Genomic DNA, 25,092 nt, shown 5'->3' with positions numbered 1-25,092 from the left:
CGGGTCGACCAACCGCTGGCAGCTTGGCAAGGCGGATGCCGCTAGCTCTGCCGTCTTTTATTTGGACACCGAGATTCCCTGCAAAGGACAGGGACTGCCATCGTGCCGAGGGAGGTGGCACGACCCAAGGAATTTCTTCCGACAGTTATCTTGAAATAAAGAAAAGGGGGGCGGCAAAGGCGAAACTGAAGTGGTGGTTGGGTTTGCTGCCACCCCCACCCCCGCCACCCACTAATAATATAAAGCGAACTGCAAAGCTGTCTTCTGAAGGCACCAGAAGCGCCAACCACACCCACACGTGGCACACAGCACATATCAGCCTTTTCTTCCAAGCTCCGGAAAGAGAGAAAGATCCACACGGCTCACAGATTTTCTTAAAAAATGAATGTGCAGCAACCCATCTAAAGACTTCTTCCCCCCTCTAAAAAAAGAAAAAAATAACCCTTAAATGGGAGATGCATTTAGTGATGAGAAAGTCAGGAAGAACCATCAGCCTAAACCCTAGGATGCCTCTTTGACCAGAGCATGGGGTGTTTCCCCCCACACACACATTTACACATACGTTTCTTCCAGAAAGTAAGTCAAAGTAGGAGAGACGGAAATAGAAAATGGGTGGGGGGATAGGGGTGCGTTTCCAGAAGAACGTGGGGCTTTATAGGATCAGAGGGAAACCTCTTCCCTTCCACCCTTGTCGCAGGCGGTGGCGTGGGGGGGGGGGGAGCGGACAGCCCCAGTGACAGCTGGCCAGAGCTACTGGAAGCAACAGTTGGTTTTATTAAGCAGCCTCATGGAGAGAAGGATGGGGGTGTGTGGAACTGGAATTGAAGAATTCACACACACACACACCCCTCAAAACGGCACCCCGAAATATCAGGCCCGCAGCTTTGCTCACCAAACTAAGACAGCAATTCCGGATTTAGCAACTTGCGCCAGGAGGGTGCCCCTTAAAGATTACTTTGGGGAGCGCATCCGATTTCAGCGCAACGGCTGCAGTTCAGAGGGGTGACGCGAGGATGAGAGATGTCATTGGCGAAGGAGGGGGTGCAAGGACGGGGAATGAGAGAAAGACGGGCGATCCTCTCCGAATCAAAACACAACTTTGGGAAAGGAGGAGGAGGGAGGAGGAGGAAAGCGGCTGGGGTTTTGCAGTGTAATCCTAGACTTCGATCGGAATCTAGCAGGAACCAAACAAGCCCAAAAAGAAAGAAAGAAAGAAAAGAGAGACACGGACAGACTCCCTGCCCCCTCTCGCAACTTAACGCGCATAAAAGAAAACGCAAGCTAGCCTCCTTTTTACGCCCACCGTCTCCCAAACACACCCCGAGCAAAGTTTGCCAAAGAAAGGGAGGCGGGTATTCACGCTGGATCTCTTACCTGGAAGCAGGTCTCCTTTTTTTTTCTCCCCTCGGTCGTCTTCTCGGCCGCGTACGAAACTCTCTACCGACCCCCCCCCCCTTTTGCGCGCGATAGACTCAGAAGCGAAGCCTTCCTTCCCGCGAAGACCAGGAAAGACAGGCAACCCTGCGCGTCCAGCTTTGCAAAGTCGCACCGAACTGCTTGCTCGAGCTGCTTGCTAGCCCTGCTCGTGCGGGGACTGGGACGGAGCAGCGGGGGGAGGAGGAAGGGGAGGAGGCAATGGAACGTTGTGCTGGCCAGGGCGCGCGCCCCGGCGCTCAGCAGCCATTAAAGCCAGTCATGTGCTTGGGTGAAACTTTACACTGGAGCGCGGGGCTGAGGGATGGGGCGGGGAGGGGAGGGGGATAGGAGACCGAGGGGGAGGAGACCGAGGGGGCCCGGGCCACGCCTATTTCCATTTTCCCAGCCAATGGCGCTGCTGCGGGAGACGGGAGGGAGGAGAATGCGGGGGGCGGGGCGGGGTAGGGTGGAAGAGCTGCCCTTGGCGGTTCAGGAGAAGTAACCCTTTGAAGTGTCTCCGGCTTTGTTGGAAGACGGGGAGGGAGGGGGGGAGCGGAACTTTCAGCCGAGACTGGCGGCGCTTACTCGGAAGCAACACTCGCGGGCTTCCGCGGAACTGGCTTCCGAAGGCTGCAATGCATGCCCACAGCTGGGGCGCACGATGCAAGCCTTGCCCGCGCCTGTTCAGGAGTCAGCCCCGCAGCGGGGCTAATTCATGTAACGTGGGTGGGTGGGGATTTGCAGAACCGCTGCCCTGATTCGCGAGGAGATATGGATAGGATCTCTCGAGGATCGCCGCAGCGCAGCCCTGTGCACTGCGCCTTTAACTCCCAGAGAAAGAGCGCAGAAGGAAGGAGTTGCAACTTCTGGAAAGGGAGCGCAACATTTCTAAAGAGCGGGGTGCCAGGGAAGGTGGCGGGCAGCTGTTAAGAGGCTGAGCTGTGAGCCAGATAACTGCCCCATTCACATCTCCCGCCTCTGTCCCAGCCTTTCTGTCCCAACGTGGGGTGTGGGGTGGGAATTACAACAGCCCTGGCTTACTTTGCAGGATGAATGAGAGAGTTTTTGGAAGATAAACGTGCTGTTATTATCACCACCAGCATGGAGGCTGCGTATGAGACACCCTCTGACCTAGGCTGTCTCCCTTAACCCAAGCTGTGATTGAACGATGGGGCGGCAAGAGTGATGGATCTGAATGTGGAAGGACTACGGCCGAGTCCAATCTCTGCTGTGGACTCCCTGTGTAGACTGGAGGAAATCCCTCTTTCAGCATCCATTTCCCCTCCCTGTAAAACAAGGAGCAACTTTTCCACCCAGGGATGTTTTGATTAATTAAATAAACGTTGCTCTATTGAATGGGTAGGCAACCTAAGGCCCGGGGGCCGGATCCAGCCCAATCGCCTTCTAAATCCAGCCTGCAGATGGTCCGGGAATCAGCATGTTTTTACATGAGTGGAATGTGTCCTTTTATTTAAAATGCATCTCTGGGTTATTTGTGGGGCTTGCCTGGTGTTTTTACATGAGTAGAATGTACGCTTTTATTTAAAATGCATCTCTGGGTTATTTGTGGGGCATAGGAATTTGTTCTTTCCCCCCCCCCAAAAAAATAGTCCGGCCCCCCACAAGGTGCGAGGGACAGTGGACCAGCCCCCTGCTGAAAAAGTTTGCTGACCCCTGCTCTATTGGATTAAACAAGCTATAAAAGTGAGAAATAGCCACCATGGTATATGCCCTCTGGCAAAGGTGGCTAACCTGTGCCCTCCCAGATGTTGCTGGACTCCAAACTCCCACCAGCTCCAGCCATCCTTAGTGCCTGGAGGTGCCGCAGGTAAGTCACCCGTGTGGCACTGGTAATGAGGAAGCGCACATGCTCGCTGCACTTTTTGTGCTGCTTCTGCATGTTCTGATACTGACAGCACAATCCTATACATGCCTACATGAAAAGGAAGCCCCATGGAGCTCAACTGGTCTTATTCCATGAGGATAGGATTGCAGCCTGAGGGTGGCTTTTCTTTAAAAATGAAAAAAATGTAAGGTTCCACAGCTTTGGATTAGGCTGCAAAGGTAACCATAGAGTCAGAAGGGACTCCAAAGGTCATCTAGTCCAACCCAGGAATTTTTTGTCCAATATGGGACTTAAACCCACAACCCTGAGATCAAAGAGTATCAGGCTCTACCAACTGAGCTATATGCAATCCTGGAAAGTGAGGTACCTGTGAATGGCATGTGTATGAGCTGTTTGGGGAGAAGCACAGATAATGCATTTGTAGAAGAAGAAGAAAATCAAATTGCCAAAGAAAAAAGTGGTTAGGGTGTTGGACTGGGTCCGGGGAGACTAAGGTTCAAATCCCCCACTCAGCCATGAAGCTTTCTGGGTAACCTTGGGACAGTCACAATCTCTCAGCCCATCCTACCTCGAAGGATAAAAAGGAGTGACTGTTTAACTTTATGCCACCTTGAATTCTTTTGGAGGAAAGGTGGAGCATAATAATAATACTAATAATATAAAAGCATGGGAAAAATCAAATCCAGCAGTAAAAATAACCAAAACATTACTCCAACAAAGTGCACACAATCTTTAAATAAAAGATCCAACTATATTGGTTATTTTGTCCAAGGTAGTAATTGAAGGGAAGGCTGAACTTTGAAATGAGTTTCTGTTAAAGGAACAATGAATCTAAAAGCCCAGCTCTACTAAAGCCATATGTCTGCAGAACAGGTACCTGTTCTCTATCCCCGGTTCACTGGGAAACAGCTGTAGGCTCGCAATCGAGCAGGGACATCAAAATGAATTCAATTAAGTCCAGTTGAGGTCATGGTGCCCAGGCTTAAAATCCACGTGGCGTCTTTTTCTAAGAGAACTCCAACCGTTTATTTTAAGCATTCGTTTCTCTGCAGCCCAAGAAGTTAAGGCTCTTACACTAGAGATGACAGACTTCAGTCTTAGGTGGTCCACATGCTTTGCTTTTTAAAAAATAAAATCCCCAAGATTTGTTTTTAATTTACAAAGCAAGAGTGCATACTCAGAATCTCTTCACACTTTAAGACATAATTAATTTGTGTTAACACGATCCTGAATTATGCACACATTTAAGAAAAAGTGTCTTGCAGACGAAAATCCACTCAGCCCTGTGTAGTGGGTTTTTTTGGTTTTTTTTACAGAATCCCAAACAACCAGCAAGTCCCTAGGTTTCTACCAGAAACTTGTGATGCCCATCTCTGCTTACCCAAAATTCCTAACCTGTATGTCAAGGGATGCTGCTGTGCCGTGAGGGAGCTGCCAGTATGCCACAAGTTGATTAATCAATTAATTGCAAGTTTCTGTGAACTGAAACATTCATCCCAGAGTTGTGGGTTCCAGTCCCACATTGGACAAAAGATTCCTGCATTGGACCAAATGGCCCTTGTAGTCCCTTCCAACTCTACATTTCTATGATTCCATGATACACAGAGGATGTTGCTTGCTGCATCCGCATCATTTATTGCTCTAGTGTTGACTCCATCCAATCAGCTTCCACTTGAGAGCAAGAAATTCTGCCACATCTCTCTCCACTATATTGATCAGTTCGGTCATTTGCAATGAGTAGACGGAGCCAAACTCCCTAAGCTCACAGAACGCTGCCCAATGGACATCTGTATCAACAGTGGCGTAGCGTGGGGGGTGCAGGGGGGGGCTGGCCACACCGGGCGCAACATCTGGGGGTTAGGGGGCGCAAATCCACGGGTTAGGGGGCGCAAATTACTTGCCTTGCCCCGGGTGCTGACAACCCACGCTACACCACTGTGTATCAAGTCATTGATATGGCCAAAAAAGGGGTCCTCACCACTCCTCTAAAAAGGAATTTTTATCAGATATAGGAGAGAACTGTACCTAGCTCTCAAAGTTGTGGAAATGCTTACATTATTGAGATTGCCAGGTCACCTGCTGCTCAGACTCTCATGGGACAGAGCCTGGGAGCAAAGGAGTTGTGTGTCACAGAACAGAGGCTTATGGGGACAGAGGATGATCAACGCTGGATTTCGGGCGGTTCCCCCCGTACAGGATTCAGCCCCCGAGGGAGCCTGAGGATCCCTACCGCTGGGGTAGTGTCTAGCTTTGCCCAATGACCCAGTGTTGGGCCTGATAAACACGGGAGCAGAATGAACAGCAGAATCTCTTGAACTAGGCAGAAAATAAGACTTGCTCTCAAAGGTAGTCTGTCTCCCCCCCCCCCATCACAATGTTCCAGGAATGAGCACTGACGCAACTAAGCTCGAAATTATATCCTCATTTTAAAAAAAAAGTTTAGATACCAACCTTTTGGGGCCTAAAGGTAACCTAATTAGGATCCCACAAAATGGGAATAATCCTAGGATCAGAACCAAAAGCAATGTTTTTCCTTTTTAAAAAAAAAAAAACCACACAACTGTATGTATGGGAAATCAATTTTGTTGGGTCTTTAGCTCTGAAGCTATCCCAAAGCCAAGACTTAGCTTGTACTAAGGGGTGGGTCTGGCTGTCCTTGCCAGAAGCAGAAGAAAACTGTCTGCATAAGGAGCAACTCCCCCTCCCAATCAAAACTCCAGTTACACACACACACACACACACACTATGGCAAAGACTGCATTTTCCTTTGCCAAGCTCCTTGCTGTCCATTTATATTAATTGCCAGAAAGGGACCGGAAACGGATCTGAGGGGGAGGAGAAGCAGGAGGGGGAAGTCTCTCCCCCCCCCTTCAGTCCAGGCTTGATTTATGGCCTGGAGTCCCAGGCGGGAGTTTCTGGGCGTCAAGATGGGGAGGGTGGGGAGAGAGAGAGAGAGGAAACAGAGATGAGATGGTCTGAAATGGACATCTTGCATCTTGATGAGGAACAGCAATGCTTTTCCAAGATTGGGGAGGGGAGGGTTTTGCTAGATCCATTTGGCTCCTGTGGCCAGAAAACCAGAGTGGGTCTGCCTGCATTACAGGGATGGGGTCTGGGAGCTAGGATTCCTAGGTTTTATTTCCCCCTGCTCCCCCTCCCCAGTTCTGGGAAGGAATTCAGGTCTAGCGTAATGGTTTTTCGGAGCACACAACAGGAGTCGCTAGGGAGGCACAGATCTTTGCCAGGAAAGGCGCAAGACCCTTGCCAAGGTGTGTCTTGATCCAACTAGGAGGCAGCGACAACCCATATATCCCTATGTGTTCAAGGCATGACAGATGGGGTGGGGGGCTAGGCCCTCCAACCTCTGTGCTACGTGTTAGTACTGGGTAGCTAATGAGGGAACCCCTCTATTCCCCTTTATAACACTTGTTTACTCTACAAAGACCCTTCAGAGAAAACTGTGTTCATGCAACCCCACTCTTTCCTCTTCCCCTTGGGTGAGCACACAGCTGTGCCCTCCTTTACCTCTCATGCCCCACGAAGGCAGGAACAACAAGAAGGATACGCAACCGCCATGATTCTTGCAGTTGGCTGCTTTTCCTTCCTCTGGTTGCAGCTAGTACACTATCTGAATTGCCTTTCCACATACTTTGCTCTAGGTTTCCATGCTGCTGCTCACAGCTGGCCAAATTCAGCTCAAGGGGTGGCATGCAAGTGCCTTGGACAGTATTCGTTGACCAGCAAAGTTCACCATGGCAAATTGTGACAACTCTGGACACTAGGAAGGCTTGAGCAGCACATGGCTAAGAAGCAGGACTTACTTGTCCACTTGGCCCTCTGACACTGACTCAGTGTGAGTTCCTCAAAATCTGTTCCTCCTTCGTGATATTGATCAGAGTATATTTAAAATGAGCAGTGGGAAGGGAAGGAATGGTGGGTCGTTTGCTAAGGAATGGTCACGTGTTAAAACCCAAAGGCAACCTTTTTTAAAAAAAAAAAAAAACCTCTTGCCCATCCTCTTGCTATTAAAGATACAGCATTCATATATTCTGAATGTTATTTTTGTAATCTAGGATGAGCGCTGGAGTTCAGATCTCCAGTTCCAAAGGGACCAGGCGCTTATCAGACCAACATGTGCTTTCTCTCAAACCATGCAAAGTGTGCTTTCACATGACCTAACTCACCATGCTTGCAGAACCTGAAATTATTACTGTAAAGAAGCAGTGGTGTAACAGGGGGAAACTTTTTGTGTGTGGCGGTGCAGGGTGGGGGGAACACACAGACAAGGAAACGCGGTATGTAGCCACACGGGACTCAAAATGTCTGATTCCCCTTTGAGAGTAAACATGGCTCTATAAGCATGAGATCAGGACTGCAGTTCCACTTTTCTGCAGGTGAAATTCTGAAGTGTGCACACCCTAGAACAGATTTTCAGATTTGGCACAAAACTCTCCAAACCCGGAAATCACAGCAAACAGGTTCAAATGGCTTCAGTGGCAACTGCAATAGCCATGCTCTTAAATTATGGCTCTCTCACTGCTCAGAGGCAGATGCACCAGCTTATCTAACAGAGGGGCATGGGCCATTTTAATCTAGCCTTTTAAATGTACTTTAATCATCCTCTTAGCAACCCTCCAAATCCTTCTAGGATCGTATCCAGTATTAAGACTGTAGAGTACAATTTCTGAATCTACTCCTTCCTGAAGGCATAGTGTCCCTATTGTTAATTTAACCTCCCTGGTGCGTACTTACTGCACCCAATACTGATCTGCCCCACTTCAGCTTCTTCTCTCTTGCTTGGTTTCGTGATCCGTTTCTCGCCCCACAAGCAACTGGATCCCAGCAGAATGGGCCACTCTTCCCTCAGCCAATTAAAAGACCCTGCTAACCCAACCCACCCCTACAAGCTGGGTTGTCAGTCTTGATGGAGCCCAGCCTTCAAGTTCCTTCTCCAACGAAGCCAGGGGAGAGTGGCAGATTTATCTTTTCCTACAAAGCAAGGGGCCTCCGGGACCCTTTGAAGCCAGCAGAGGGGCCCAGGCAGAGGGCAGCTGGCTGGAGAGCAGAGCCTGCTAGAACACCCCCACCCCACCCCACGCTGACGCCGTCCCCCACCACCGCACGCCCTCCCCATCCAGATTGCAAAGAATTCCTGCCTTCAGAAAGCCCTTGTTTTATATTCAAGTAACTACCACCCCGACCCCCTGCCGAAAACAATAAGAATGAAAAATATTTTTTTGAAGAACAACCACCGTAGGAACGGCTTGTCTTCTTCTTCATGCACCCACAAGAGGGAACAGAGCTGTCTTGGAGCAGAAGAGGACTCTTGGCTCACCATCAGCCTCTGGAAAGGCGAATGCTGATGCCCATCAGCACCATGCCTTTTAACACACTATGCTGTCTTCTGCTGCAAAAGCACTTCCATCCTGGCTCTCACTCCTCCTAAGCCTTCATACTGAAGCTCTCACTTAGCATGTCCCTTGCCTCTTCCACCCTGTAATTGCTCTCCTACTCCCAATCAGTGTGGTCAAGAAGCAAGGTAAGAGGGTTGACCTGCTGTTGCGCATGTACTTTACTAGCCCAAGATGGACTTTACTAGCAAATAAGTCCATAAACTTCACTGGCCCAGCCCACAAACCTTACCAGCCAGTCTGCCTACCAAGCAATTTGCCTGGAAGAAGAATGGAACCAAATCTCTTCCACTCTAGAAAAGATTCCCTGCCCGGTGCTTTTGCACTAGGCATCTACTCTGGAATATTCACTCTTCATTTACTCACACTTTTTACAACCTGTACCAGTCAATTTAAAAAAGAATGGAATGCTAGCCTGACATCTGCGGATGTAAATAAACTGAGCGCTACTCTCCATTTTTTTGTTTTTGCTTTAAACCTTTTCTCACATGTGCAGTGACATTTTGTGTGATTGAGCCTATAGCCACTTCAGGAAACGGTTAAGTACTTTTTAAGTAGTGTTTTAAATCTCTCTTAATTTGCACTAAAATGCTTTTTCACCTACATTAAAGATATCTTAAGGTGTTTTTGCAATAGCACACTTGAATTAATAGCATTTTAGTGCAAATTTTAAAGCGGACAGCCTGATAAACTAACATGATTGCATTGCTACTTGCTCCCCACAAACAGGTATCTCATACTCGCTAGTTTGGATGGAACATAGCGGCAAGTTTTCACACAAATTTACCATGTACCCCCTAGGTATGGAAGCGCATTTGCAATTCCACATCTAAGTACAGAGGAAGGACTTGGTAGCACTAAAAGTAACCAGTCCTGAGTATCATCCCTATATGAGCACCTTACTCGACAATAGGTGACCAGGCAAGCGGCTATTTACAAGGCTTAATTGTGGATTTTTGTGCATCCCAACTCTGTTACTGATTGCAAACAGAGAGTCAAAATGCGTTAGCTATTCCGAACTGATTAACATTTGCATAACAATATGATCTTAGGTATGTGACAGACTTAGCTTCCATTTTGTGACGAATGCAGAGCACTGTCTTCTCCCTTTGTAGCGAAAATTGGTACAGAGTTCTGTTTCCTTCTAAGAGCCCAGAAGCCTTACTTACCAGGACAAAGTGCTTTAGTACATCTTAAGAGACTGAAACAAATATACAGAAAAGACCCCATTGCCTCAGAGACTGCACCCTCCATATTTTTGCACTGGGTTCCCAAGATGAGAAACAGCTGGGGGGAGGGGAAATGGGGCTTATTCCCAGGAAGCAGGGAAAGAGATCCCAAATGAACAAGCAGAGACAGACAGATACACTATATTCCCTTCTGCAAGGCAAGCCCCCTCTCCCCAGGCCCATCCATCCATCAACACCATGTGCTCAGCATCTAGGAATGGTCCAAATGTTTGCCAGATGTGTGCGCTGCTGCCCCTTCCCAACCCTGGCAGCAATAATCCCAGGGCAAGCACATCCCTGTGATCTAGGAGATATTGGACAGAGGCGAAGGTGAAGGGTTTAAATTAGGGTGTGTTTTGTTTTTTTAAAGGTCTTTCCTCAGAAAACATCAGCTGTAATACAAAGGGTTGCACACAGCAACCAGTTTTCTCCGACTGGACCGAGGTAACTCTCACCAAACTATATGTTACTTGCTTGGGGATCACTGTAAGCAGACAGTTAATAGATCCCAATCAGACTCTGTCTGTCTCATTCTGTCTCACTCACACACAATTCTTCCACCAGCAGCAGAAAAAAATCCCAAATCCTGGACAGGGAAAAGAAAGGGGTGTTGGGGTTCCCAAGCCTCTCTGAAAGCCATTCCCTCCTGCTTGAAGGCCCTTTTTCCTAACCATGTAGAGTCTGGCTGTGAATACTTAACGGCACTCTCCACATGCTCAGAGGCCCTTCTTTCCCCTTACAATTATTCCTCATGCCCTGGGGGTAACCCCCAGACACTCACAAAAGTTCCCCCAACTCTGCTCCCTCTCAAATTCAGGGCTGGGATCACATGGCTGACACAATTAGCCTAGAATATAGTAGTGATCCCCCCCTTAGAGAGCTGAAATTATCTGATTGGCCGCAGCAGCTCATCCTCTTCTAGCTTCCTGATGGGAACTTGAGACCAACCCAAGCTAGCAGGGGAGGCTCCTTGGAGGGGGTACAGGACTGCACCAGCCCCTGAACGTTATCTGTCAAGTCTCCTGCAGCCAGCCAGCCAGGGAACACAGCCTGCCGACTTCCGCCAGCAACTGGCAACTCCTGGTTCCATCTGGAGTCCAAACACAATTCAACCAGCTGGAATAGATTTGCAGGGACAAGGAGTGAACACAAAAGTGGGGGGGGAGGGGGAGCCTCTGTAGTCCTCCCCGCCCACCCGCTGCCCCTTTTGCAGCATGGGGGCCCGTGGCCCAGCTGGGAGCAATATGGGGAGGGATACCGACCTGCTCCTGCTACCGTCCTGTGAAGTTGTGAGTGATGGCTCTAAAAGCAGCCACCCATCAGATTTGGCGGCAGTAGGAGAAGTCGGTAGTTTGAAAGCACTCGCATACTTCTAAACGCCCCCTGTTCCTATCCTATGGGCCTGCCCTGATCCCCCACACCCCAAATCTGGGTACAGTGGTACCTCAGGTTACATACGCTTCAGATTACATACGCTTCAGGTTACAGACTCCGCTAACCCAGAAATAATACCTCGGGTTAAGAACTTTACCTCAGAATGAGAACAGAAATCGTGCGGCGGAAGCGGGAGGCCCCATTAGCTAAAGTGGTACCTCAGGTGAAGAACAGTTTCAGGTTAAGAATGGACCTCCGGAACGAATTAAGTACGTAACCAGAGGTACCACAGTATATCGCAATATCGCAGGAAGGAAAGAAGCACACATTGCTTTAGCACACATACAAGTACCACCGCAGCCCCAGGAACCGACTCCTCACTGGAGAACGGCAAGGGTTGGGAGCCAGATTCTCCTTTGTTGAAGGGGGTTACTCGGGGTCCCCATCCCCCACCGCCGCTCCTGCAGCAGCAGAACAAGCCCAGCCGTGTGGAAAACGCTTGCTGTCAGAAGAAATCTGGGCCAAGCCGGTGACATCGCCACGTGCAGCTTATGTAAGGGGAGGGCAGGGGAGGACAGGGTGGAGAGGAAGAGGCTGGCACAGGCGCGCAGAAACGAGGGGGCACTCTTGGAAACTGCGAGGTGGTTTGTTGGGCGGGGGGGGGGAGATGCGGGGATTCCTCCCCCACGAGGCAGATGGGCCAGAGCTCTTCACACCACCCGAAACAACCCCCGCCACGTTCTGCGTTCACACGGAACGCGATGAGGCTGGGCGCAGGTTGGCGTGACGCAGATGCCATCGCGGCGGCTGGAGTTGGGAGGCCGGGTCCAGATAAGGGATTTGTGGAGGCTGTAGGGAGATCAGAGAAAGAGAGACCGACCGAGATAAGCCACAGTTAGAGGTAGAAAGGAAAGCATGGCTGTGTCTGGCCTAGCAACCCAGAAGGACAGTGGGCCACAGCTGTCTTGTGGGGGCACAGCGAGGGCCGTTCCAAGGGAAATAGGGTACCATAGCTTGCTGCTTATAAACTACTGTGAAACAGAGGCAGCACCATGTTTCTCTGTCCAGGTGAGTAGCCACCATTAGAGGGGGACAGAGGACCATGATCATCGTGGGGGGTCTACCAACCAGTTGTAGAGGGGAAGGGAGAGGCACAACTTCAGTGTTGCCTAGCAACAGCTAGAGGGCTCTCCAGACAGATAGCGTTGTTTTTGCTAGGCTGAAGCCCCAGAAGTGGGCAGGGAGTCACAGTTCTGCATGATGTAGCCCAGAGGTACTCGGGATTTGGGGGCAACTGTGCCACAAATCAAACCCAGAATACGGAATATTGGCAGTCCGGTGTACAATACAGCACATTGGCAGCTTCTCTGTGGTTGTGCTTGATTCTTGCCCACTTAATCGAGAACCAAACAGCCCAGAAGAGGCAGGCTGAAGTTCAGGCTCGTAGGCTCCTCAATCCTTGCCAGAGGCAACAGTGTGCCTTGCAAACATCACAAGACAGGAGCAGAACAGCAGGACTCCTAGCCCTGACTTCGGTCTAGTACAACAGCCAAACGTTCTCGTCTTTCCCAGTGCTTTCCCACACAAAGTACTCCTTGCTATTTGACATGTGCTGCTCACTGAGGACGCTTTCTAATGATCCTTTGAATCAATCGGTCCTACAATTGAGCTGTTTGAAGTCTCTTAAGATCATTTCCATAACATATATTCAATTCACTGTGATGATACCATTCCAAACACTCATGGCCTTCCCCCAAAGAATTCTGGGAGTTGCAGTTCGCCAAGGGTGCTGAGTGGGGGGGGGGAGGGTTTTGCAGCTGGAACTCACTGGAACTCAGTTCCGGCACCTCTCAGGTGGGCGCTATTGCCATCCTAAGAGAACAAGGGAGGCGTTCTCGGGGAACTCTGGAAATTTTAGCTCTGGGAGGGGAGAATAGGGACATCCTAACAACTCTCAATACCCTTAATGAACTACAGGTCCCAGAATTCTTTGGGACTGTTTAGAGTGGTCTCATAGTGCTTTTAATATATAGTGTGAATGTGGCTTGTCTGTCTCTACCACCGTGGTTTGGATATTGGTACAGATATCCATCAATTTCACCACAGGGACACACACATGACACCCCAATTGCCCAAGCACCGCTCCCCCACTTAGGCTTGTGCCTCACAGACCAAACCAGCCAGCCCCCATTTCTCTCTTGATCCATACACAAATTTGTGGGGCAAGGCAGGGTGTCTTTTCTCCACCGCCTCCTCCCCCTCCCATCTGCAACCCCAGCCCCCAACATATTCCCCCTCCAGGGAACAGTTGTTTATGAGCTTCTGGTGAGGGAATTGATTAACGGTTCCCGTGGGAAGGGGGGAGTGGGGTGGGAGGGCTTTGCCGCCGGCGGGAGTGAATCAATTTGCGCCATCGATTTTTCACGCACTGCGGCAGAAACGGGAGCCGAGGGGATGGCGGGAAGATGAATTCCCCTGCGGTCAGCCAGCTTGCACCAGGCTTGGCCACAAAGAGAACCCCCTACACAACACACACCCTTCCACCATATACACACTAGGGCTGCGCATGTAGCAGATATTCTAGGTCCCTTCCCACCGCCGCCACAATTTGGAGGGCTTTGGTGGGCTATGCTGATGGAGAGGGTCTGTATGAAATACTAATGGGGAAATTTTTAAGCAGGGGGTGGGGGGAAGGACTGGGTAAACTAAAACTAAATGCTAACGTTGCTGGAGCTCTGAGGAGAATGGGGTAGACCTGGTAATAACTGCAAGGCAAGGTTGTAGAGTGTTATCATCAACTAGAACGGGATCTAAAGTTCAGAAGAGGAGGCTAGGACTATGGGCAGTGTCTAGGTACCTAGGCCCACCTACTTGAGGTTCTGTTTAATTCATTAATTAATTTTAAATTTACAGCCTGCTATCTCCCAAAAGCTTGGGTTTTCGAGCGAGCCTGGCTGAAAAAAGACTTGGAGGAATTTCCCCTCAGGCCCTGTCTAGACATAGGAAGGTGGCAGGAGTATTGAAGGGGTCTGAACTTGAATTTTGTTGTTGTTGTTGTTGTTGCAATCAGTGTTGGGAATTATTGGGGGGTGGGGAGTGAAGACATTCCTAATTTGGAACAAATACACGGATTGGTCAGCCTTGGCCACCATGGAAGAAGATTAGTTGGGAGAACCAAACAGAGAATTGAGGACGGAGGCAGATGGAGCGAGGGAAAGTGGACATGAGGCAGTGTGCTGTAGTAATAATAACGGGTAAGTCAGATGGAACTGAGAATCTGCACTATAAAACAAACAAACCCCCAAACCCCACCCTCCTCTGCTATGGATCCTCAGGATCGCCTTGCACACAGACCGCTACTTCCGAGCCACTCTCCCACTTTTCTTTAAAATAGAAAATATCAATCCACCTCAAGGGGCACAGCAGCTGCAAGGAAAAGCAAGACGGGAGAACAAGATTGAAGAGCACTCCACAATAACAAAGACATGCTTTCCGTATATAGCAAGCTCTGGGGGTACAGCAATTGCGCAGAACAGGCCGAGGGACTAGCTGAAAGCAAAGTAGTGAAGACAGCATAGGGTAGGAAGGCATAGGGACTGGGGTGGGGGTGGGGCCAAGTGCAGCTCTCTAGGCCTCTTTACCTGGGCCACATTCCTCACCAGCCCTGCTTTGCAACCCCCTTGAGAGTTTTGTTTCTTTGGATTCTGATAATACTTCTCACTTGCAGGGATGGAGGATAGAGAGGGGTGTGTGAATGAATTAACGTTGGTTGCGCCACCCATTTTTGCTTCTGGCACTGGGCATGTGGCCCCTGAAAAGTTACCTTGAAATGAATGCGGCCCTGGTATTCTCCACACCCGCAATGTAGTCCGGAAATGCGAACAAATTGAAGGAAAGCCGCACAGGGTCAGAAGCTTGGCTGCAGTAGTAGTAACTCAGAGGATGGCACTAATTCATGGCTCCATTTTGTTTTCTTATACATAAGCTGCCCTGGTTATTACTTATTTATTTAAAATATTTACACCTCACCTTTCCACTAGTTCTCCCCAAAAGGCAGTTCAAAATAAACAACAGCTAACCCAAATACATATTTGAAAAAGAACAATTGAAGTCTAACACAAGTCTAGTAGCAGAGTAAAAAAAAAAAAAGCAGGATGTCAAATTTTACATTTATTTATTATCCCATTCATACCCCTACCCTTCCTCCAATTAGCCCAAGGTGGCATATATGGTTCTTCCCTTCCTCATCTTATCCACACAACAACCCTGTGAGGTAGGGTTGGGCTGAGAAAAAGTGACTGGCCCAAGGTCACCCAGTGAGCTTCATGGCTAAGGGAGGATTTGAACCCTGATCTTCCATGTCGTAGTCCAGCATTCTTAACCACTACATACCAGAATGGCTATCAAAGGCTTGAGGGAATAAAACAGATTTGATCTGGCACCTAAAAGAGAAAATAATAAGCCGCAGGCAAATGTCTCTTGAGAATGTGTTCCACAATCAACAAGGTGTTCCACCATCTACATCAGGGCCTCTAATGACCAGATCCAAGATAGAAGATGGTCCTTCAGATACCCTTGTCCTACTCTGTTTTGGATTACCATTTTCCAGTTTGCACCCGTAACCATGCTGGTTGCTAAGTTAGGGTAATTACATAGTGGCAAAATATATTCAGTCTATCTAACCACCCCAAGTTTGACCACCAGATGCTGAACCAGCTGATGTTTCTGAAATCATGTATAAAACCTTGTGGTAATGTGACCTGGCCCTTTCCAATGTGTGCAATTGTAGCAAGATTCCCCCTCTACTCCCAAGTAGTGTTGTTTTTAGGATGGCTTGATGTCAGTTGGAACTATCAGGTTATGACAACACCAGAAAACCTGTCCTTTTGGGTCAACATTGCATTTGGAAACAAGTGGAACGAGAAAAACCGTTGGTTCACGTAATCCAGTGGCGTCTACTTTTTGCAGTGGTCTCAGCAAAAGGGGCTTTTAAGAAATCCCTGCTACCTGAGATCCTTGTTTGACAAGAGATGCCAGGGGCTAAACCTGGATTCTTGTGCACTGAAACTATGCGCTCTGCCACTGAGTTTCCCCACCCACCCACCCCTTAAACCTGTTGGCGAAAAGCAGGAAGTGAGATGGGAAAATGTTCTTTAATCTCACGCCCCCCCCCCCAACCAGAGAATGCTACAGTTTGCTTCCCTTTCTCCCAGCACTGCTAAAGCTGCTTTGGTTCTGAAACAATCATTTTCCCACCTTGCCACTGCACTTTCGGGTTCGACTCCCTTCGCCAGCCCTCGGTACCCCTGCCTACTCAGTGTAAAGCTGTTATTCCAAAGAAAAAGGCTGCTATCTATGGAATCTATAGATTTATCTACCTACCCCTAAGGTACAGTGGTGGCTGTTGCCCAATGGTACGGGAGCAGGCAGAGAGGCCAGCAGTAGACCGGAGGCACAGCCAACTCATTGCAGTTCTTTTTCCCATCCCATTCCTTCCTGCTCAGTTTCACAGGGGGCAACCCTGATGCTTAAAAGCTGCCAAGCAGTGCCACCCCCTGGACTAGATGTAAGCAAGAATGTCAGGAAGGAAGAGGGCGTCTGGGGCAGACCGAGGGTGGTGAGGAAGGGCCCCCTTCGCCCTAACTAGTGGCCACTGTCAACACACCTCAGGAACCTCCAAGGATGTCTTGGAGGAAAGGAAGTGTGTGTTCGGTGCCCCCCACTCCAGTCCACTGTCTCTCTGTCTCCCCCCCCCCCCAACCTCTATTTTCGCCCCACAAGAGGCACTGCGCTGCCCGGGGACTCCCCAGGGCAGAGCCAGTCTCCATAGCAACGAGATGGAGGATTGGAGGATGTGCCAAGCAGCTGGCACACAAGCCATGCTCCCTGAAGAGGCCAGAATCCTGATCTGAACCTGGCGCGCGTTTCCCTCCCTCCGTGGCCGCCTCTTATGCTGCCGAGCACGTACCACACACACACTAGGGACCGTAGACTATAAATAGCCACTGGGGGGGGGGTGTTATCTGCTTAGTCGTGGAGGGTGTGGAGGGAACGCGCGCAGCTCATCTGGGGAGGGAAGAAGCAGCCAGGACTCCTCCTGGGTTCTCCCGGCAGCTCTGGGAGAGAAGCGGAATAATGGGTTACAGCGAAGCATGCAGGAGCTGGGATTTGGGAGTGCTCTGGAGTAGGTGGAATCGGTAAGAGCAAAGGACCCTGGCAGCAAAGTCACCTTTGGGACCTTTGGAAATAACTGTCCAGGGAGACAGAGCGGAGGATTATGGGGGCATTACTTCTGCTTCCCCCGAGGACGTGGAGTTGTAGAAACAGATCTGGAAAACTGGAACTTCATGATCCTGGGGGAATATAAACGGAGGGGGCTTTTCCCGAATCCCCTGGGAAGCAAATGTGATCTATTGGGCTAGAGCAAGGGCTGGCTTTTTTGGGGGGGGGGAGCAAGTGACTCAAGGCAAACTATTCTGAAAACCCAGGAAATTTTGGGGACTTCTGATGAGTAGAAGAGAAAGTCTCACATTCCTGGAAAGAGGGGCTATACCGGATTGTCATATTTGAAAAAAGGGCTCCCCCCTCCCCCGCCTGGACAGCCATTAGTTAATCCTTGGCTAGGAAATCTCCCCAGTGCCCCCGCTCCAATCAGGCTCCAAGCCACAACCTTTGCTCGTTGCCAAGTTGGCGAAAGGTCAGCGAGACATCAGCTGTTTGCCAGCGGAAAGGGGCGGGGTGGCCCTGGTACATGAAGCAAGGGGAGCCAGGCCTGGGTTTCAGTCCACTGTGACCTGAGGAGGCCACGGAACCCCAAACAACACTCTCGAGATGCATAGCAATGGTACCCCAGATCAGATGCCAGCTCAGGGGGCTTGAGGGAAAAGCTGAGGGGGTGAGGAGGTGTGCTCTTTAAGAATTGGACATCGCACTACATGTTGGTTGGTAGGTGCTGGATGTGTCCAGCACACTCTGCGCTCTCACCCATGTCCACACCCAGGGTGTCTACCCCAAAACAGTTCTCTCTTATACTGAGTAATGGCGACACCCAGTGGCAACTCTGCTTTATCACAGCACCAACCCACTTTCTCCCACACCTTCAGATATTGCTGTCTCTCAGTACGGCCCTTTCGTCTTTATGTTCTTTTATTACTAGGTTGAATGTGCCAGGGCTAAATCCCGCTATCAAGCTCAAGTCCCTAAATCAGCAAGTCAAGTCTAGCTCCCCCTAATGTCCAAGTGGCTGGTGTTTCGATTCAACAGGAGAACACTCTATATATGCTCAGAGATAACTCTTTTGCATATTTCTCGCTTAATAGAGACAGCCTCGGTTGGCAAGGCTCACAATTTTGAAGCCCAACATATGGATAGACTTACTTCCCCAGTCAGTTCACTAGAAAGGCCCGGGAATAATTAAGTCATGATTTGATCATTCTTCTAGCTACACAAGCAAACAGAGGTAGTAGACAACTATATTCCTCTGGGTCTTGGAGGGGAAATAAATAACCTGTGTATTTATGCACAACAAAAGAAGACACCTCTGAAATCATCTCTAGCAGGCAGAAGGAGAGCTCCTGCTCCAGAAGAACCAATGCAAAATGTTTTGTCAAATTTCCCAAATAACACCACTGAAATGGATGAAGCATGTGTGCATGTGTGTATTCAGGGGGAACCAGGAGTTGACTTTGGAGTGAAAAGACTGAGCACTCTACTCCGTCCTGATATTCAGAACAAGTCCATGGGCTCAGAATGTGCTGTTTCTAAATGGATTTATTCTCCAACAAGCACTAGTTGGTGGATCTTGGTGCTCTAGTAAAAAAATAGTAGATCTTACAAGCCTGAAGTCCTCCCACCTCTGGGTGAAGGCAAATTGAATGTTATAAAAGAGACTGATGAGCAAGAGAAAGCCTGTTTCTTGCAAAGCGTCAGAGGCAAATTGCTATATTTCTTTGCCACTACAGTTCCCAGGATGCTTTGAGGGAAGCCATGAACTTTAAATGTATGGTATGGAGGTGACCTGAATGCAGGAGAGGAGAGGGGCTTTCCACGGCAGTCTCTTTGTTCCTCAACTCTCTGCTTATTGCCCGACCCTCCTTCCTACACCAGCTGCTCAGCACCCATTCCACCTGAGAGGGGATGCTTCTCTTGCAAACTACTGGAACTCCCTGCTGCAGGAAGCAGTGGTGCCTGGGCTCAGAAACAGCACAGGGCCTCGCCTTGCAAGTATCCAAACCCAATTTCCTCTCCTTCGAACTTTCAGCACCTAAAGGTAGACTCTGTAGCATTCTATAACCAAGTAGTCAGGGAAAGCCTCCCCCCTTTAAGATCGGTCTGCACACAAAACATACATTTCCTTTCGTACCATGCCTCCCACCCCGCCCGTTCCCCACTCTCTCTGTCAATTTCTGGCCTTAAAAGCCAACATAGTATTTTCTCAGCTGTCAGATCTGATTAGCTCACACAGACATTCAATTGGTCGGCTGAAACCACAGGGACACAGAAGCGGGCAGCCGAGCAGGATGGGGGGGGAGGACAGGATAACTGGCATCTCATCCCTCCCCTCCCCACTTCGCATTCTTTCTTTCTATCACAAGAAGACGCAAAGCTTTGACCTTCCAAGGAAGGGAGTTTGGCACCCAAGAGGACACCCTCTACACAGCCTCCACTTAGCACTAGTGGCGAGAGGAGGATTGCCCCACATCAAGGGAGGAGGGGGTGGTGGAAAGAGCCAAGACTTTGCAAGCCCTTTCCCCTCCAAAACACTCTCAGGCACAGAACAGAGGGGAAAGTGGGTCATGGAAGGGGGAAAGGAGAGCTGCAAAAATAAAAAAGGGCCACCACCCAGCTCCCATTAGCTCAGCCCCACTTCCCTCCCTGCTTTGGACCACTCTTTGAGATCTGATCATCAGCCCTGGCTGCTGCTGTTTGGGGATGTTGGGGCAGAAGGCAGGGAGACAAGGCAGGCCAGAGAGCCAGAGCCAATAACAACACAGAGCCTGAGCTAATGAGAACAAGACACAAACAGTTCTACTTTTCGTCCCCATCCTCATCTTCCTGCCTGTTGAGTTCCACAGCAACCAAACCAAGACTAAGGAGGGGGGAAGCTGGCAGCCAGGGCCACCTTTTGGACTGGTTGGAAGTAAGAAGATAGGTGGGCTTGGAGGAATCAAGCGTGAGGTGGGTGGGGCAGGGCCCTCTTTGCCTCAACAGATCAGCCCCCGCTGCAGCCATACACACCCCTTCGTTGCTACAGCATCGTCTAGCAAGTTTCATGCCCGAATAAGCCACGGAAGAGCAAGGACCGCAGCTGGGATTTTCCTTGCCACCTTGGACAGAACGCCTTTTCAGCGGAGCCTGGTCAGGCACGCTCAAGCTGAAGATTACAGCCAGAACCAGGATTCAGCTCTGAAACGTGTGCAGGCATCTTCAGAGTGTGGCCCCAACAGGAACCTCAGCTTATTCCACCCAGGGCACACATACCACCATGGCTGCGGCCACTGAAGCACAGCTGGAGGTTCCTGGAGAAGGGTTTCAAGACAGACAGAAGACACTCTTCCACAATCAACTTTGTCTTACTTTCTGGCGGAAACTATTGCTTTATTGACTTGCTTTTCTCAGAGGCGCAACAGAAAAAGATTCATTCGGTTTTGAAAACCACCAGCAGCAGAAGCTCCATTAAGAGTTTCAACTATAGAGTTCAGATGTTTTGGACTACAACTCCCATCCCTCTCAGTCAGCTCAGGCTGCTGGGATCCATAGTCCAAAAAAAAAAAGCCTGGAGGGGACCAGGGTGGGGAATGCTTACCTATAAGCCTTTCTGGGGGATATGCTCGTGAAACCGCACAGCCACACTCCATGCAATGCAACCAGATAGTAATACACACACATACCGATTGTGAGCTGGCATGCAGCCGTCCTTCAGTCTTCCTGATGCCGAAGGGAGGAAAATCCCTGGGGCTCCTGCAGAGTCCAGAGCCTTCAGAGGTGTCTTCCTCTTCAGAGCTGGGAAGACTGAAAGATGGACGCCTACTCAGAAACTAGCACCTTGTGTTTAACAGCAGTGGACCCAAGTGCTGCTTGGGAGCGGCAACGTGGGAGAGACCATCTCTGAGTCGGCCACTGCTGGTGAACCAGGTGCAGGGGGGATAGGGGTGGCCCACAAGCCTTCAGTATGCCGGCTCTGTCCTATGGAAACAGGAATACAGTGGTAGCTCAGGTTAAGAACTTAATTCGTTCTGGAGGTCTGTTCTTAACCTGAAACTGTTCTTAACCTGAGGTACCACTTTAGCCAATGGGGCCTCCCGCTGCTGCTGCTGCGCGATTTCTGTTCTCATCCTGAAGCAAAGTTCTTAACCTGAGGTGCTATTTCTGGGTTAGTGGAGTCTGTAACCTGAGGTACCACTGTATACAGAAGAGCTAAGAGTCTGGGGAACCTGCTGACATGGCGCCTGGTACCTGTGTACTTCCTATCGGCAGCGCTGAGGGTTTTCACTTTTGGTCAGCTTTCAGCAGTGGCGTAGTGTGGGGGGTGCAGGGGGGGCCGGCCGCACCGGGCGCAACATCTGGGGGTTAGGGAAATCCACGGGTTAGGGGGCGCAAATCCATGGGTTAGGGGGCGCAAATTACTTGCCTTGCCCCGGGTGCTGATAACCCACGCTACGCCACTGGCTTTCAGCACTGGTGGATGGCACAGAGGCAGAAATGGGCAGATTGCCCTTGTACAACAGTAGCTAGTTGCTGCACACAGTCACATACTCTCCTCTGTCCAGGCAACCAAGATACATTTTGGGTGTTCCAGCACATGTTCCAGCTAGGCAAAAGCACTCAGGAAAGGTGGGAAAGAGGGCTAGCAAGAGGGGAGTTCTGGGGAGAGTCCCAAGGGGCCCCCAGACATATGACAGGACATGTCAGGGGAAGCGGTGGGTAGATTTTAATTCACTTAGGGCAGAATAAACACACACACACTGAGGGTAACCCTGGCTGCATTCTGCGCCCAATGGCAGCACAAGGCCAACGTACAACTGGCCAACTGCATCAGGCCAATTTCATTCATTTATTTATTTAATCCGTAAGCCTACCCTCTGCCAAAAGGTCCCCAGGACAGGTTACCAAAAAAAGAAAAAGGGGGGAAAAACTCCATCCCCAATTAAATCAAGTTCAAATTATATTGAAATCAAAGAATGAAACTACAAAACAAAGCAATAACCAAAACAAACAAAACAGTAGCAGAGAACAGCAATGCAAGAGGAGGGAATGTGGCCACTCAGTCTAAGGCCTTGCTAAAAAAGGTCAACTTATCCTAACCTGGATGCTTTGCACTGGCTTGCATACCTGTCTACTGGAGTTTTAAGAAAGGTGATGTAAAATGAATGTGCACGTTGACATGCGAAGGAGAGGTGTTTGGATGGTTGACAATGGTTTGGAGTTTAAAAAAAAAATCACTGTGGCTGTCTCCCTGCATGTTCTTGGTGCAGGCCAAGGTGGAAAGCTTGGCTTCAAAGGGGTTCTTGAACTCAGGTCTTAGAGAAAGATGTCCCTGTCCATAAATCCCACAAATGACTGCAGGTTTTGGGGGGGCAGTCAAAGACACCCTTATTTGGCAAGTGCAGTGGATCCCTGGGACTGCGGTATCTCAGGCTACATACGCTTCAGTGGTATCTCAGGCTACATACGCTTCAGGTTACATACGCTTCAGGTTACAGACTCCGCTAACCCAGAAATAGTGCTTCAGGTTAAGAACTTTGCTTCAGGATGAGAACAGAAATCGTGCTCTGGCGGCGTGGCGGAGGCCCCATAAGCTAAAGTGGTACCTCAGGTTAAGAACAGTTTCAGGTTAAGAACGGACCTCCGGAACGAATTAAGTACTTAACCCGAGGTACCACCGTAACATAAAACATGTACAAAAAGCCCTGGGGAGTCAGGCCAAAGGCCTCTCTAGTCCAGCGTCCTGTTCTCACAGTGGCCTACTAGATGCCTATGGGAGGCTCTCACGCAGAACCTAACTACAGCAACGCTTTCCTAGCAATTGGCATTCAGAGATATGCTGCCTCTGAAAGTGGAGATAGGACCAAGCCATGATCGCTAGTAGCCAATGAGAACTCGTTCCAATCCCCTTTTAAACCCATCCAATTTACATCGTCCCGTAGGAGCGAATGCCCTGGTTTTAAGTTTGCACAGTGGGGGAAAAGAAGTGCTTTCCTTTGTCTTTTCTGAGTCTTCCAACAGGTGGTTACGGATGCATAAAAGTTGAATTCTTTGAATTCTTCATCAGCCAATTAGTTCAACACTCATGCGATGTTCCAGAGTATTTTTCATTCTCATGTATATTATATCTATTCGAAAAAAGATTGGTTAATGAAGAAATTACATATATTGAGTGTTGAACTAATTGGCTGATGAAGAATTCAACGAAGCAGTAGTTGTTATCCGGAAACACTGTGCAGCAGAGTTCAGAGTTGGACATCAGAACTGGACATTTGCTGATTATACAAAGCTTCACAGCTTGTTCTCTGCTGGGTAAAGTCTGGCACCGTGGTTCATTTAAGGACTTTCAGACACTTCAGTTTGTTAAGTTTTGATGTTTTGAATTATTCCATAAAGTTTTTCATATTGTAATTGTTTCTGGCCATCGCGTTGCTTTTGATATTGCTGACTCATATTTTGCAACACAGGGGTTTGTTTAAATTACAGCTCAAGGCAGCCCTATTCAGAATCTCCCAACGGTCAGGGATGATGGGAGTTGTAGTCCACAACATGTGGACGGCCACAGGTCCGCTGCCTCTATGATAACATCTGCCCTTCTAGGCCCCCCACTCTCAGCCATCCCTATCGCTTATGTTTTCTCTATATTCCACTGACAAAAGCAGCCGGGCCTCTTTGCTTTCTCCCATCTTCATGACCCAGATTTGCCGCTAGCAGATTGTGGCTTCGCAGGATGATGATGACAACACGGGAGAGGAGGAGGAGTAAGAGAGGAAGCTTCTGCCGCTGTCAGCAGAGGGATAAATGAATGCACAGGAGCACCCTCCCAGCCCACTGGAGCAGGACACAGACACCATTGCACTGTGAAGAGAGAATTCTACGTGGCACGAAAAGCTTGCAAACACACACCATTAATAGCCATTTACACGAGCCACTGGACCTTGTGTTGTTGTTGTTGTCGTCATCATTATTTACCTGCCTTTCACTCTAAAGTCCAAAGGAAAGTTACAACAATTTAAACACAATATTCAAAACAGTGTAAAGCAACTTTACAATCATATAAATAAGGTGGGCTCCAAAAATATACACTTCGTCAAAAAGCCAGGGTAAAAGAGGTGCATCTTCAGGACTTGCCAAAAGCTGCACAGTGAAGGTGCCAGACACACTTATGCATAGAGTCCCACAATTTAAGAGGCTGCCACAGAGAATGCCATAGATTTCACAGGCCGCTGGCCAACACCTAGCCACAAAACAACAGTTTGGAGCTGGCTGTAGCTAGTCCACTTTGCAAAGGTGGAGGGACTGGAGGGTGGGAGGCGCACAGGTAAGGCCCTTCATGCGCACATGCGGCTGTTAGAATTCCTGCTCCATGATTGCAGTCATGGGATTGTTGTCTATCACATGACGGTATATGTTTTGACTCCACAAAGTGGGAAGTGACAAAAACAGAATGTTTGTGTTACTGTGTTCTGTGAAGTGGGACTATTGTCCTTTGTTCTTTTTCTCTTTGCTGCCTGATAATAGAGAGAGAAGGAGCCATGTTGCAGTGCTCCGTGTGTGTTTATATGTAAATAAAGTAGATTAGCCAAAATGCTGAGTTGCTGAGGTCTGTCAC

General features: G+C 49.3%; 1 protein-coding gene across 2 annotated transcripts in view; it reads right to left on the bottom strand.

Annotated features, from left to right (window-relative positions):
- The window catches only part of RARA (retinoic acid receptor alpha), a 186,835-nt gene that overhangs the window by 155,941 nt on the left and 5,802 nt on the right, over window positions 1-25,092 (bottom strand). Inside the window, exon 1 of one of the 2 annotated variants that reach the window (XM_081886352.1) lies at window positions 1,375-1,616. The exons of the other annotated variant lie outside the window; for it this stretch is intronic. The gene's annotated coding sequence lies outside the window, so the exon portion shown is untranslated. Of the gene's footprint in view, window positions 1-1,374; window positions 1,617-25,092 lie in introns of those variants that run through there. 2 annotated transcript variants of the gene reach the window in all.

The sequence above is a fragment of the Podarcis melisellensis genome (genome assembly GCF_964234715.1).
Source record: "Podarcis melisellensis genome assembly, chromosome: 13".
Lineage (NCBI taxonomy): Eukaryota > Metazoa > Chordata > Lepidosauria > Squamata > Lacertidae > Podarcis > Podarcis melisellensis.
The sequence above is the reverse complement of the archived record's forward strand: the minus strand, read 5'-3'. Positions and strand labels throughout refer to the sequence as shown.